The 12,271-nt window shown below is 31.6% G+C and overlaps 1 long non-coding RNA gene across 1 annotated transcript; it reads left to right on the top strand.

Moving 5' to 3' along the window:
* The first annotated feature begins 7,618 nt into the window (after positions 1-7,618).
* Positions 7,619-10,011, top strand: LOC130015757 (uncharacterized). Its single transcript, XR_008791139.1, has 4 exons — positions 7,619-7,762; positions 7,847-7,922; positions 9,225-9,298; positions 9,790-10,011. It is a non-coding gene; the product is annotated as an uncharacterized LOC130015757 (long non-coding RNA).
* Positions 10,012-12,271: the final 2,260 nt, after the last annotated feature.

Here is a 12,271-nt window from a genome sequence, read left to right as displayed (position 1 = left end):
TAATTGTTTGGCATAAATCGCTACAAAGGTGAAATATTTGGATTTGTTTCGAAACGTTTTAAACGTTTGGCTTAAATCGCTAGAAAGGTGAAACGTTAGGATTTGTTTCGTAAAGTTTTAAACGTTTGGATTTGTTTCGTAACGTTTTAAAATTTTGGCCTAAATTTCTAATGAGGTAAAACATTTGGATTTGATTCATAATGTTTTCAAATGATTGGATTTGTTTCATAACATTTTAAATCTTTGACTTAAATCGGTAAAAAGGAGAAATGTTTGGATTTCTTTCGTAACGTATTAAACATTTGGCTTGAATCGCTGAAAAGGTGAAATGTTAGGATTTGTTTCGTGGCGTTTTAAATGTTTGGCTTAAATCGCTAAAAGGTGAAACATTAGGATTTCTTTCGTAATGTTTTAAACGTTTGGATTTGTTCGTAAAGTTTTAAATGTTTGTCTTAAATCGCTAAAAAGGTGATACGTTTGGCTTTTTTTTACCGTTTTAAACATTTGGCTTAAATCGCTAAAAAGGTGAAATGTTAGGATTTGTTTCGTAACATTTGAAACGTTTGGATTTGTTTCGTAACATTTTAAACGTTTGGCTTAAATCGCTAAAAAGGGAAAATGTTTGGATTTGTTTCGTAATATTTTAAACATTTGGCTTGAATCGCTAAAAAGGTGAAACGTTAGGATTTATTTCGTAACGTTTTAAACGTTTGGCTTAAATCGCTAAAAAAGGGGAAACGTTAGGATTTGTTTCGTAATGTTATAAAGTTTCGCTTAAATCGCTAAAAAGGTGAAATGTTAGGATTTGTTTGGTAAGGTTTTAAACGTTCGGATTGGTTTCGTAACGTTTTATACGTTTGGCTTAAATCGCTAAAAGGAGGAGAAGTTTGGATTTATTTCGTAACGTTTTTAAACGTTTAGCTTAAATCGCTAAGAAGGAGAAACGTTTGAATTTGTTTAAAAAAAAAATAAACCTTTGGCTTAAATCGCTATAAAGGTGAAACGTTAGGATTTATTTTGTAACATTTTAAATGTTCGGCTTAAATCGCTAAAAGGTGAAACGTTGGGATTTATTTCTTAATGTTTTTAATATTGGATTGGTTTCGTAACGTTTTAAACGTTTGGCTTAAATCGCTAAAAAGGTGAAACGTTTGGATTTGTTTCGAAACGTTTTATACGTTTAGCTTCAATCGCAAAAAAGGTGAAACATTATGATTTCTTTCGTAGTGTTTTAAACGTTTGGCTTAAATCGCTAAAAGGTGAAACATTAGGATTTATTTCGTAGCCTTTTAAACGTTTGGCTTAAATCGCTAAAATGTGAAACATTAGGATTTGTTTTGTAACGTTTTAAACGTTTGGATTTGTTTCGTAACGTTTTACACGTTTGGATTAAATCGCTAAAAATATTAAATGTTTGGATTTGTTTTGTAACGTTTAAAACATTTTGCTTATATCGTTAAAAAGGTGAAACGTTAGGATTTGTTTTGAAACGTTTTAAACGTTTGGCTTAAATAGCTAAAAAGGGGAAACGTTTGCATTTGTTTCATAACGTTTGTAAACGTTTGGCTTAAATCACTTAAAAGGAGAAACGTTTGAATTGTTTCATAACGTTTTAAACGTCTGGATTGGTTTCGTAACGTTTTAATTGTTTGGCATAAATCGCCAAAAAGGTGAAACGTTTGGATTTGTTTTGAAACGTTTTAAACGTTTGGCTTAAATCGCTACAAAGTTGAAACGTTAGGATTTGTTTCGTAAACTTTTAAACGTTTAGATTTGTTTCGTAACGTTTTATATTTTTGGCCTAAATTTGTAATGAGGTAAAACGTTTGGATTTGATTCATAATGTTTTCAAATGATTGGATTTGTTACGTAACATTTTAAACGTTTGACTTAAATCGCTAAAAAGGAGAAATGTTTGGATTTGTTTCGTAACGTTTTAAACATTTGGCTTGAATCGCTGAAAAGGTGAAATGTTAGGATTTTTTTCGTAACGTTTTAAACGTTTGGCTTCGATTGCTAAAAAAGTTAAACATTAGGATTTATTTCGTAACGTTTTAAACGTTTGGGTTAAATCGCAAAAAAGGTGAAACATTGGGATTTGTTTATTAAATTTTTGATTGGTTTTGTAACATTTTAAACGTTTGGCTTAAATCGCTTAAAAGGGAAAACATTTGGATTTTTTCGAAACGTTTTAAACGTTTAGCTTCAATCGCTAAAAAGGTGAAACGTTAAGATTTGTTTCGTGGCGTTTTAAATGTTTGGCTTAAATCGCTAAAAGGTGAAACATTAGGATTTCTTTCGTAATGTTTTAAACGTTTGGATTTGTTTGGTAACGTTTTAAAAGTTTGTCTTAAATCACTAAAAAGGTGAAACGTTTGGTTTTTTTATTACCGTTTTAAACATTTGGCTTAAATCGCTAAAAAGGGGAAATGTTAGGATTTGTTTTGTAACATTTGAAACGTTTGGATTTATTTCGTAACATTTTAAACGTTTGGCTTAAATCGCTAAAAAGGGAAAACGCTTGAATTTGTTTCGTAACGTTTTAAACATTTGGCTTGAATGGCTAAAAAGATGAAATGTTAGGATTTATTTCGTAACATTTTAAACGTTTGGCTTAAATCGCTAAAAAAGAGAAACGTTAGGATTTGTTTCGCAACGTTTAAAAGTTTCGCTTAAATCGCTAAAAGGTGAAACGTTAGGATTTGTTTCTTAAGGTTTTAAACGTTCGGATTGGTTTCGTAACGTTTTATACGTTTGGCTTAAATCGCTAAAAGGAGGAGAAGTTTGGATTTAATTCGTAACGTTTTTAAACGTTTGGCTTAAATCGCTAAGAAGGAGAAACGTTTGGATTTGTTTAAAAAAAATTAAACCTTTGGCTTAAATCGCTAAAAAGGTGAAACGTTAGGATTTATTTTGTAACATTTTAAATGTTCGGCTTAAATCGCTAAAAAGGTGAAACGTTGGGATTTATTTTTTAATGTTTTTAATATTGGATTGGTTTCGTAACGTTTTAAACGTTTGGCTTAAATCGCTAAAAAGGTGAAACGTTTGGATTTGTTTCGAAACGTTTTATACGTTTAGCTTCAATCGCAAAAAAGGTGAAACATTAGGATTTCTTTCGTAGTGTTTTAAACGTTTGGCTTAAATCGCTAAAAGGTGAAACATTAGGATTTATTTCGTAACCTTTTAAACGTTTGGCTTAAATCGCTAAAATGTGAAACATTAGGATTTGTTTTGTAACGTTTTAAACATTTAAATTTGTTTCGTAACGTTTTACACGTTTGGATTAAATCGCTAAAAATATTAAATGTTTGGATTTGTTTTGTAACGTTTAAAACATTTGGCTTATATCGTTAAAAAGGTGAAACGTTAGGATTTATTTCGAAACATTTTAAACGTTTGGCTTAAATCGCTAAAAAGGGGAAACGTTGCATTTCTTTCATAATGTTTGTAAACGTTTGGCTTAAATCACTTAAAAGGAGAAACGTTTGAATTGTTTCATAACGTTTTAAACGTCTGTATTGGTTTCGAAACGTTTTAATTGTTTGGCATAAATCGCCAAAAAGGTGAAACGTTTGGATTTGTTTTGAAACGTTTTAAACGTTTGGCTTAAATCGCTACAAAGTTGAAACGTTAGGATTTGTTTCGTAAACTTTTAAACGTTTAGATTTGTTTCGTAACGTTTTAAACGTTTGGGTTAAATCGCAAAAAAGGTGAAACATTGGGATTTGTTTATTAAAGTTTTGATTGGTTTTGTAACATTTTAAACGTTTGGCTTAAATCGCTTAAAAGGGAAAACATTTGGATTTTTTCGAAACGTTTTAAACGTTTAGCTTCAATCGCTAAAAAGGTGAAACGTTAAGATTTGTTTCGTGGCATTTTAAATGTTTGACTTAAATCGCTAAAAGGTGAAACATTAGGATTTCTTTCGTAATGTTTTAAAAGTTTGGATTTGTTTCGTAATGTTTAAACGTTTGTCTTAAATTGCTAAAAAGGTGAAACATTTGGATTTGTTTTTTACCGTTTTAAACGTTTGGCTTAAATCGCTAAAAAAGGAAAACGTTGGGATTTGTTTCGTAAGATTTTAAACATTTGGTTTGAATCGCTAAAAAGGTGAAACGTTAGGATTTATTTCGTAACGTTTTAAACGTTTGGCTTAAATCGATAAAAAAGGGGAAACGTTAGGATTTGTTTCGTAACGTTTTAAAAGTTTCGCTTAAATCGCTAAAAATATGAAACGTTAGGATTTGTTTCGTAAGGTTTTAAACGTTCGGATTGGTTTCGTAAAGTTTTATACGTTTGGCGTAAATCCCTAAAATGAGGAGAAGTTTGGATTTGTTTTGTAACTTTATCAAACGTTTGGCTTAAATCGCTAAGAAGGAGAAACATTTGGATTTGATTAAAAAAAATTTAAACCTTTGGCTTCATTCGCTAAAAAGGTGAAACGTTAGGATTTATTTCGTAACATTTTAAATGTTTGGCTTAAATCGCTAAAAAGGTGAAACGTTGGGATTTGTTTCTTAATGTTTTTAACATTGGATTGGTTTCGTAACGTTTTAAATGTTTGCCTTAAATCGCTAAAAAGGTGTAACGTTTTGATTTGTTTCGAAACGTTTTATACGTTTAGCTTCAATCTCTAAAAAGGTGAAACATTAGGATTTCTTTCTTAGTGTTTTAAACTTTTGGCAAAAATCGCTAAAAGGTGAATTATTAGGATTTATTTCGTAGCATTTTAAACGTTTGGCTTAAATCGCTAAAATGTGAAACATTAGGATTGGTTTTGTAACGTTTTAAACGTTTGAATTAGTTTCGTAACGTTTTAAACGTTTGGACTAAATCGCTAAAAATGTTAAATGGTTGGATTTGTTTTGTAACGTTTAAAACATTTGGCTTATATCGTTAAAAATGTGAAACATTAGGATTTCTTTCGTAATGTTTAAACGTTTGGATTTGTTTCATAACGTTTAGATGTTTGTCTTAAATCGCTAAAAAGGTGATACGTTTGGCTTTTTTTTTTACTGTTTTAAACATTTGGCTTAAATCGCTAATAAGGTGAAATGTAAGGATTTATTTCGTAATATTTGAAACGTTTGGATTTGTTTCGTAACATTTTAAACGTTTGGCTTAAATCGCTAAAAAGGGAAAATGTTTGGATTTGTTTCGTAATGTTTTATACATTTGGCTTGAATCGCTAAAAAGGTGAAACGTTAGGCTTTATTTCGTAACGTTTTAAACGTTTGGCTTAAATCGCTAAAAAAGGGGAAACGTTAGGATTTGTTTCGTAATGTTATAAAGTTTCGCTTAAATCGCTAAAAAGGTGAAACGTTAGGATTTGTTTCGTAAGGTTTTAAACGTTCAGATTGGTTTAGTAACGTTTTATACATTTGGCTTAAATCGCTAAAAGGAGGAGAAGTTTGGATTTGTTTTGTAACTTTATCAAACGTTTGGCTTAAATCGCTAAGAAGGAGAAACATTTGGATTTGATTAAAAAAAATTTAAACCTTTGGCTTCATTCGCTAAAAAGGTGAAACGTTAGGATTTATTTCGTAACATTTTAAATGTTTGGCTTAAATCGGTAAAAAGGTGAAACGTTGGGATTTGTTTCTTAATGTTTTTAACATTGGATTGGTTTCGTAACGTTTTAAATGTTTGCCTTAAATCGCTAAAAAGGTGTAACGTTTTGATTTGTTTCGAAACGTTTTATACGTTTAGCTTCAATCTCTAAAAAGGTGAAACATTAGGATTTCTTTCTTAGTGTTTTAAACGTTTGGCAAAAATCGCTAAAAGGTGAATTATTAGGATTTATTTCGTAGCATTTTAAACGTTTGGCTTAAATCGCTAAAATGTGAAACATTAGGATTGGTTTTGTAACGTTTTAAACGTTTGAATTAGTTTCGTAACGTTTTAAACGTTTGGACTAAATCGCTAAAAATGTTAAATGGTTGGATTTGTTTTGTAACGTTTAAAACATTTGGCTTATATCGTTAAAAATGTGAAACATTAGGATTTCTTTCGTAATGTTTAAACGTTTGGATTTGTTTCATAACGTTTAAATGTTTGTCTTAATCGCTAAAAAGGTGATACGTTTGGCTTTTTTTTACTGTTTTAAACATTTGGCTTAAATCGCTAAAAAGGTGAAATGTAAGGATTTGTTTCGTTATATTTGAAACGTTTGGATTTGTTTCGTAACATTTTAAACGTTTGGCTTAAATCGCTAAAAAGGGAAAATGTTTGGATTTGTTTCGTAATGTTTTAAACATTTGGCTTGAATCGCTAAAAAGGTGAAACGTTAGGATTTATTTCGTAACGTTTTAAACGTTTGGCATAAATCGCTAAAAAGGGGGAAACGTTAGGATTTGTTTCGTAATGTTATAAAGTTTCGCTTAAATCGCTAAAAAGGTGAAACGTTAGGATTTGTTTCGTAAAGTTTTAAACGTTCAGATTGGTTTCGTAACGTTTTATACATTTGGCTTAAATCGCTAAAAGGAGGAGAGGTTTGGATTTATTTCGTAACGTTTTTAAACGTTTGGCTTAAATCGCTAAGAAGGAGAAACGTTTGGATTTGTTTAAAAAAAATTTAAACCTTTGGCTTAAATCGCTTAAAGGGAAAACGTTTGGATTTTTTCGAAACGTTTTAAATGTTTAGCTTCAATCGCTAAAATAGTGAAACGTTAGTATTTGTTTCGTGGCGTATTAAATGTTTGGCTTAAATCGCTAAAAGGTGAAACATTAGGATTTCTTTCGTACTGTTTTAAACGTTTGGATTTGTTTCGTAACGTTTTAAACGTTTGTCTTAAATCACTAAAAAGGTGAAACGTTTGGATTTGTTTTTTACCGTTTTAAACATTTGGCTTAAATCGCTAAAAAGGGGAAATGTTAGGATTTGTTTTGTAACATTTGAAACGTTTGGATTTATTTCGTAACATTTTAAACGTTTGGCTTAAATCGCTAAAAAGGGAAAACGCTTGGATTTGTTTTGTAACGTTTTAAACATTTGGCTTGGATCGCTAAAAAGATGAAATGTTAGGATTTATTTCGTAACGTTTTAAATGTTTGGCTTAAATCGCTAATAAAGGGAAACGTTAGGATTTGTTTCGCAACGTTTAAAAGTTTCGCTTAAATCGCTAAAAAGGTGAAACGTTAGGATTTGTTTCGTAAGGTTATAAATGTTTGGATTGGTTTCGTAACGTTTTATACGTTTGGCTTAAATCGCTAAAAGGAGAAGAAGTTTGGATTTATTTCGTACCGTTTTTGTAATATCCCGTATTTTTTCGCCATTGTTTCATTGTATTAATGGTGGACTTAGTAAGTGTGAAACTTCAATTGGGGTTTGGGATGTATCTTGTATGTGATGCATGTGTCGTGTGAGTTTTCGAAGACAATTTGATTTGTATCCGGATTATAATCGATGTTGTGTTCGTATGCCTTTCTGAATCTGTCATGTTTTGATAAAACATCCATATCTCTCAATTGCACCGTTGGATCGGGCTCATTTTTGGATATGCTGTGCACGACATAAAGTTGACCGTTGGATCAAAATTTGATGCGATTTGGAGAATCCATGGAGTGCCCGAACGTGCACTCAAGTGCACGAACGTGCACTGTGCTGTTACGGGATTTCAGCTATTTAAATAGACCTCTTACAATTTTAAAACCCTATTTTGTTCATTCTTTTGTTTTCTAAACTAAACCCTAGCCGTCTTGCACTCTAGAACGTCATGTGGTATCGTCTTCATCATTCCTCCCATCCCTCCCAAATCCAGTAAGTTATTAATGTCAATTCTTCGTTATTCTTTCATTCGATATCGTTCCAACCGTTTCATAATTGTGTTCGTTATTATTTTAGAGTTATGTTGAGATTGGTTACGTCTCAATCTCTAAACTCGTCGTCCTTGGAAATCCTAAAGCGTCGGAATTATACGGTACGTCGAACTCTCTTGTTTGTTCGTTATGTTGTGTTTTCATGTTGGCTGTTTCTTCCCGAGTGTTGCTACTGGCTTGGGTTCCTCATTTGATCCATTATTCTTGGTGATTTGGGTTTGTTTAGATTGTAAGTGTTGCGAGTCCTTCGTTATTGATCCGTTATTTCAATTCCGTATCTCTGAGATATTTGGTTCGGCTTCCATTTATTTGTTTTGGTTTTTATTCTTAATTATTGATATGTTATCTATAAATTGATTAGCCTTTGATTGTTACTGCGGTTGTCCAAATTGTTTGATAGAGAAATGATGGTTGGCGGGATTCATAATGTTGTTTTGTTTCTTGAATTGAAATTGATTAAAGATTGATTTATGCTTAATGGGTGTACTGTTAATGGCAGGAACAATTTGGTGTTATTTTGGTTGTGTAAAAGTGATGGTTAAAGGACTAGAGTGGTCTTTAAGTTATCGTGTTAAAAACCAAGTGATTCCCTAAGTTAAATTTTAGTTAATTATTTTAAATCTATTGTTATTTGATTTTGTTTTAATTTTCGGATTTAGTTTCGACTTATAATTTGGCATCTTGATAATATCATTATTTATAATTTTAAATTACTTTGTCAACATTATTTTAAATCTAGAAATAATGATAACCTTATTATAATTTAAATGATTTTAATTTAAAATTATTATTATAAATGGGAATTGGGTATTTATATTTAATTTATCATTTTTGAGATTTTTGGCTTAGCGTGCCGATTTGGATAAATTTATAATTTAGCCATTTAATTATATATTGAATTAATTGAGTTAATTAATTGGTTGTAACTTGGGTTACATGAAGTTAAAGCTATTTGGTTCCGTTTTAAATTTAAATTTATTATTTTGCCAAAGTGGTTTCTATAATTATAAACTATGGTTTATAATTGGACACGACTATATTTATTTTATCAACGTTATTTTTGGAAATTATAAAATTCTGAATATATTTTTGATAAAATATTTTGAGTGGGGTTAGACTTGGGTCACCCGACAAGTGAGGTTAGTCTTGTAGTTATTGGTAACTCGGCTAACCCACTATTTGGAAATTAATTATTATTTAAAGACTATTAAATAATATTTATGAAATAGACTTTTAAGCGAGAACTCAATAGACTTGTATTAATTGGGCGTTTCTACCTATTGGGTATTTTTGTGTCATTCTGGATTGTTTTATTCCGACGTGTTATTTGTGCTAGTCCTATGTGGTGTCTAGTACTCTCTAGAGTTAGGGTCTGTTTTTAATAATTATTTTATATTTTCTAGACCCGACTACTGTTCGTGCTCCAAAGGCGAACCCGGATTAGTTGCTTGCCGGTTATCACGTGGATTAGCAAGCAGTGAGTTTGTACTTACTATTTACCGCTTTATTAAGTAAATTGTTATTTTAAATATTAAATATATATACTGTACGTATATTTCGAACTGCTTTTATATTATGGCTCTTAGTTGGAACATGCTACCTAATGGGCATCATTAGGACTGCGTGCGCACCGGTATGATATGGGTAAGGTATATATGGAAATGTGGTAACTCGGTGTGAGCATAGCTCTCGGGACCAAATAGAGTAACTCGGTGTAGCACAGCTCTCGGGACTCTGGATATGGTAAAAGTGTGGCCAGTGGTAACTCGGTGTAGCTCAGCTCTCGGGACCAGGCCTATTGGATTGTGGTTATTGTTTAGAATTGTGGATTAGAGTTCCAACTATTATTCGTAATATCGTTATTAAATGTTTTAAACGGTTTTAAAGGTTTTCCACTTAATAAATGTAAATAGTGGTATAAACTCATCTCAGTATATCTGACCCCGTTGTTTTCCCAATTTTTCCTAGGGTTATGATCTGAGAGAGTCTGGTGATCTCCGCATTTACTTTTCCTCGGAGGTTCCATTTATTTTAATAGAACTATCAAACTATTTTATTCTTAGACCGCAGTAGTTGACTAGACGTCTTTATTATTATTACAGTTGTTTGTCGGATTGGTCCGACTAGTTATATTGCTCTGGTATGTTACATTATTTGCATTGATTTATGTTATGCCGATTTTTAGACTCAGAATTGGGTAAGCATGTTATATTAATTGTTGAATATTATAACTGCTAGAATTAGGCTGAAGTCTCCCCGAACACTGGTTTTCTGCAGGTTTAATTGAATTGTATGTTATAAGAAAGGCTAGCTACGGGTGTTGGTACTACATTACCCATGCCCTAGCGCCGGTCACGATTTATGAAAATGGGTCGTGACAAACTTGGTATCAGAGCTTTGGTTTCAAACCAAGGCCTTATGCATGTTATGTGTTATGTGTTTTGGCATGATAAGTTGATGTCGTGTCTTAGGAACTACTGCGGAATTAAGATTCGTGTCTTGTCTTTTATAACGTCATCTTTTGTTTTCAAACTTTCAGCCTACATCCTATAGGTGATGTCTGTCAATCTCTATTTAGTATTGATGTTATGATTGATAATTAATTTCACTTGGATGTTACTTGCCGTGTTTTATCATGTTGAGGTTACTTCACTTGGGTGATTATAATTGCTTTCGAGTTCTCGGAAAATTTTAGGTTGGTAATTTTTTTTAAAAACTCATACTTGGGTATGATATTGTTTGACAAACCTTGGCATTTGTGCTTGATACAATTTTGAGTATATGGTATGATTACATCTATTTTTACATGATGCGTTGAATTGCTTTTGCCTTATTTATAAAGTACATCTTGGCTTTGGCTTCGATTGTTGATTTTAGATGTGATCGTATGTTGGACGTTAGCCTTATTTTTCTGTTAAAGAGATTTTGGGTTAAACTTTAAAACGAGTTTTGTGATCATATATGATTTGACCACATGTTGCATTAAGAGTTTTCCTTAAAAAAAGTGATTTTGTTTTAATTTGTGTTTTGACATAGAAGCAAAAGAGAATTTTAGTTTAATTCTCTAAAAGTTTGATTTTTGGTTAAGTTGCTTGTAAAAATAATTTTCTTGTGTTTTATTTTTTTAGAGTTACGGAAATGGCTGTTTGAGTTTAAGGATTTCTCACTTGAGTTTTTTTTAAATTGCCATTTAGTGGTAGGGTTAAGCTGAGCTCTTAATTTTTAAAGGATGGAAATTTTATTCACATTTTTTTCGGATTTACAAATGTTTTGATTATGTTTTATAAATAGTTGTATTGGGTTCGACTTGGGTCACCCAAATTAAGGAGTTGAGCTTGGTAGTTGTAATGACTCGGCTAGCTCGATGATTCTATCGTTTGAGATACTTGGGTATCCGTTTTAAAGAAATTGATAAATAAGAAGAGGGTTTTTTTTAAAGATAGTGATTTTGTTTTAACCGTGGGGCTCGACAAAAATCTTTGGAAGTTTTTGTAATTGACTTTAATTTTTAAAATAAAATTTGAAGCGTATTCTTAAAGAATGATATTATTACAAGTTGATTTCGATACAAAGATTTAAGCTTGTTATAGCATGTCTTAATAATTGTCTTTAAGAATGATTGAGATGTTTTGCCGAATGGCATGCTTGCATGGCTTATAATTTATAAATTTGGTATCCCTTAGAAATAATTTGCGTTGTATAACTCGCTTGTCTGTTGGACTAAGTTGATTGTTTTTGTTTTGTCTCTTTGTGCGGTGTAGCACGTGAGAGGATTTAACCACGTGTTCGTGGTTGACTTACCTCGATGTATGGTTTGACCTTTGAGTAAGACCTCCGTATAGACCATGTTCGCCTTGTTCGATTTTGCTCTTGTTTCGTGGAACGAAACCTTTGGGTTTCGATGTCAAGGAAGACGAGGGGATTATTCCTCTGCAATGGTTGATGGCTTCTGTTATCCTGAAAGGACATTGAAAATTTCTGAACCGAGAAGATAGGGCGGTGTATTTATACACTGGTGTTTGCATCAAGTATGATGATGCGATGTGGAAGATGGCGGTAAATTTTATAGGAATGTATGTTATATGTTCGTTGGATATAATTTTCAACAAGAGTTGAGGTTAGTTGAATATTTATGCGGAAGAGTTGTAACAGAATTAGTAGGTTGAGTTTTTTTATTGCATCGAATGTTGTTAAGTTGCAAGTAAGGAATTTGAATAATATTTTAAGTTTATTGAGTGCACATCTCACAGAGTGTAACGTCTAGCAAATGTTTTATTGTGGAATAAATTTGAAAGGCTGATTTGTTAAAATATTTGAACTATTTTCAAAATGTAATTGTGCTCAGACATATCATGAACATGCATTTGAAATGTCACGAATAGGATTGCATTGAACACTGAATATGTCCACTAAATAAAAGATAAATCAAAAATTGATAATGCATAATGCA

This window comes from Mercurialis annua, linkage group LG7 (genome assembly GCF_937616625.2).
Source record: "Mercurialis annua linkage group LG7, ddMerAnnu1.2, whole genome shotgun sequence".
Lineage (NCBI taxonomy): Eukaryota > Viridiplantae > Streptophyta > Magnoliopsida > Malpighiales > Euphorbiaceae > Mercurialis > Mercurialis annua.
Note: the sequence above shows the minus strand (reverse complement) of the source record. Positions and strands in the feature narration are given on the sequence as shown.